General features: G+C 38.2%; 1 non-coding gene across 1 annotated transcript; it reads left to right on the top strand.

The window, feature by feature from the left end:
• The first annotated feature begins 3,070 nt into the window (after nucleotides 1-3,070).
• Trnaa-agc (transfer RNA alanine (anticodon AGC)) lies at nucleotides 3,071-3,142 on the top strand. Its single transcript has one exon. It is a non-coding gene; the product is annotated as a tRNA-Ala (tRNA).
• The last annotated feature ends 905 nt before the right edge of the window (nucleotides 3,143-4,047 follow it).

Here is a 4,047-nt window from a genome sequence, read left to right as displayed (position 1 = left end):
AAACAAGGATTTTTTGATTATAAATATTACAAAGGAAGGGATAAAGCTGTCATTATTTGCATCACTCCAAGAGAAGCAGCTTCAAACCTCTAAAATATGTAAATTTAGCAAAGTACCCAGATATAAGACCATATATTTTAAAAATGAATATTTTTAAATACCACCAGCAACCACTGATAAAATGTGATAGAAGAAAATGGTACTAGAACTAATAACACGAGTTGGTGATATCACTGGATATAAGATCAAGGTATAAAAATTAAGCTGGACAGGGTGGCACAGATCTGCCTGAGAGGCTAAGACAGAAAGATTGCAAGTTTGATGCCAGTCTGGGCAATTTAATGAGACCCTGTCTCAAAATGAAAAAATAAAAAGGGCTGGGGATGTAGCTCAGTGGTTAAGTGGCCCTGGGTTCAATCCCAGGTACCACTAAAAATGCACATATTACTACTAGTTGAAAATAACAAATTGAAGAAATGTAATAGAGTAAATACCTTATATAGAATAAATGAAATATTATAGAACAGTCTTTCTCTTTCAGAAAAATGCAGTGCTAAAACTTGGATGAACTGAGCAAGTGTGCATGGAGAAGCAGCTGGAGTGACAACGAGAAGCATGTCTGCGTCCATGGGAGGCAGGCAGCCTGGCACAGGACACCAGAGCACAGCAGGGCGAGGAGGTATTCCCACCAAGGGCAGCCTGGTGTGGGGCATCAGAGAGTCTGAACAGGGTTAGAAGACTGATGAGGGAGGCACTACCTGACATGATGCAAGGGAGAACCCTTCATCTTCAGGGGAAACAGCCCAAGGAGAAAGAGGAAAACCTACATGTAGCAGAGGGGCGACAGCAATAAAAGATCGGTTACATATGGGGAGAATCATCAAATCATCAAATCATTTATAGAAAACAATGGGCACTGAATTTCTCACTATCAGAGAAGGGAGTTGTAAATATAGAAAAGGAAAATTTCACATGTCCCTTGTGGGATTGGATTACAGTTTGAGATATCCTGTAGACTCATGGTTTTCAATAGAGACAGGTATAGAAACAAATATAGACACACATATATGTATGGATATACACTTATACTCCCTAGCATTGCTCCCTGAGAGGGTCTGGGAGAAACAACCCTCTTAAAACTAAATATACAATTAGTGTTCCAGATGTGCAAAGCAAGAAAAACCCTAACACTAACCCTAACCCTATCCCTAACACAAAACTATCAGAGTGTGGAAGGCTGAGAAATTCCCATAGCTCCTGCAGAGCTCAGAGATGTCAGTCTAAGTAGTGGGACCTCAGTGAACACTGTTATGGTTTGGATTTGAGGGGTCTCCCTAGAGCTCATGCAAGAATGTTCAGAGGTGAAATGATTAAATTATGAGAGTTGTGACCTAATCAGTGGATGAATCCACTGATTTGGATTAACTGGGTGTAGCTAGAGGAGATGGATCACTGGGGGTATGCCTTTGGAGTAAATGTTTTGTCCTGGTAGCAGAGCGCTCGCTCTCTCTCTCTCTCTCTCCTTCCTTGTTGCCACCTTTGGAGCTGCTTTCCTCTGCCATGCCCTTCTGCCATGATGCTCTTCCTCATCTCAGGTCCAAAGCCTGGAGCAGGCCACCTGTGGGCTAAACCAGTGAAATTTTTCCTCTACATTTTTTTTTTTTTTTTTTGCAGTTCTTTTGGTCACAGCAACAAAAAGCTGACTAAAAAAAATACCCAGGGCATTCTTTTAAAAGTCATTGAAAAACACACATTCCTAAAAGTGGAATAAGAAGAACTAAGCAATCTGCATATCCCTGTTCCTATTAAAAAAAAAAAAGAGTGAATTTGTAATTTAAAAACAAAACTGAAAACCTCACACAAGCACATGCATACATGAACACGGGCACATAGGCATTATCCTTGCAGACGGGCCAATGCATAGACAGATGTGCAAATGCTTATGTTAGGAAAGAAGAAATTTCTCAAGTCAAATTTCCACCTTAAATAACTAAAAAAGAAGAAAAGCAAATTAAACTCAAAGTGAGTAGAGAGAAGGAAATCAGAGAAGAAATCAATAAAATAGGAAACAGGCATTAGAGAAAAAACATCAATGAGACCAAAAGCTAGGTCTCTGAAAAGATCAATAAAATTGATAAACCTCTGGATAGACTGATCAAGAAAAAATAAAGGAAGATGAAAATTGGCAATACATGTTGATTTAAGTTTGTTTTACTCTTGTATTAAACATTTATGTAATTCTAGAATTATATCTACAACACAAGGTTTATCAAGTAAACTAGAGCTTCTAACCCAAGTCTTTTCACCCTGTCGGCTTTATTCCTATAACTTACCACTTTATTTATTATTTGTGCTTTCTTCTTCTTTTTTTTTTTTTTAGGGAAAATATTTGCAGAGTTATTTTAAGGAATGTTTCGCATCTTCAATGGGGCTCTCTTGGGTGGCTTAAGAGTCTTGTGATATAGTCACATTCAAATATAATCAATGTATTCCAACAAAAAACCTCTTAGTATGTTCAAAAATATATGCAAATGTGTGCTCAATAGATCAACACGTTTACATTCAATAAATATCCCCAGGGAATAACCAAGGGTTTTACCCTGACTCCATGGAAGAAAAGTTTCATTTTTTAGTTGTCAGTAGATCCACAAAGTATTTGTTCATCTGAATTAGGTTCTCTACAAAAATTCTCCAGTCTATTTTTTTCAAAATCCTACTTTGTATTCCAAAGGTCTTGCTGATGCAGATTCCCTTTATCACATGGCCAGTGTAGTTGGCAGTCCTGAGACCATCAAAGGGCAAGTGCAGGGCTGGGTACATAGCTCAGTGGTACAGCACTTTCCTCCTCGCCTGCACAGGCCTACCACTGAGTTCCATCCCTAGCAGCACGCGCGCGCACACACACACACACACACACACACACACACACAAACAAACAAATGAACAAGAGCATCCTGATGGGTGATGGGACCTTCAAAAGTCTTCGGCTGACTAATTTTGTGACCCTTTTGATTTTATAAAAAGATGAACATTCACTAAAAAATCATGATTAAAACTATGTTTATAAGGCTGGGATGTAGCTCAGTGGTAGAGCATGTGCTTAGCATGCACAAAGCCCTGGGTTTGATCCCCAGCATTCCAAAAATAAATAAATAAATATATATATACATATAAACTGTAGTTATTTGTTTGTTTTATCCTGACATAAAGTGTAGTCCAACGCTGATAATAAAATGAGTAAATGTATTTAATTTAATATTATAATTGTCCTTGGTAGCCATACGGTGACCATCTCTACTCGATGACAGGTATTTGTGGTAATTGCTGATTCTGTTGTGATTATATAAACACTTGCATAGCTTGATCCAATTGTTTAAGTTTATTTTCAATTTGAAAGTGATGGTGTTCTAATAACAATTTATATTTGGTAGAGGCTTTTGGCTTCTATTCCTTATTTGACAGAGGTGCTAACATAAAAAGAAATCTTCTTTACCCATTTCCTTTATGAAACAGATGGAAAACATGGACCATCCTGTACAAGAGTAATGATAGAGTTTGAATCAGGTTTCTCCCTGATTCTGCTCAGACACATAAATTTTCAGCAAACTGAGTTATTCCTAGATAAGGAGTAAGAAGCTCTGTGGGGCATGGTGGCACATGCCTATAATCTCAGCCACTCAGGAGGCTAAGACAGGAGAATCACAAGTTCAAATCCAGCCTCAGCAACTTCTCAAGGTCCTAAACAACTTAGTGAAGCCCTGCCTCAAAATAAAAAATAAAAAGCATTGAGGATGTCGCTCAATGGTAAAACGCCCCTGAATTCAATCCCCAGTGACAAAAAAAAAAAAAAGTAGTAGTTCTGCTGTGCTACTGCATAGTAGGGTGACTATAACAACAATGTACTGTGTGTGTGTGTGTTTTATCTATCAGTACTAGGGATTGAATCCAGGGGTGCTTTATCACTGAGCCACATACCCAGCCCTTTTTTTATTTATTTATTTTTATTTTCGAGACAGGGTCTCACTAAATTGCCAAGGTTGGCCTCGA

This window comes from Urocitellus parryii, chromosome 6, assembly GCF_045843805.1.
Source record: "Urocitellus parryii isolate mUroPar1 chromosome 6, mUroPar1.hap1, whole genome shotgun sequence".
Lineage (NCBI taxonomy): Eukaryota > Metazoa > Chordata > Mammalia > Rodentia > Sciuridae > Urocitellus > Urocitellus parryii.
The sequence above is the reverse complement of the archived record's forward strand: the minus strand, read 5'-3'. Positions and strand labels throughout refer to the sequence as shown.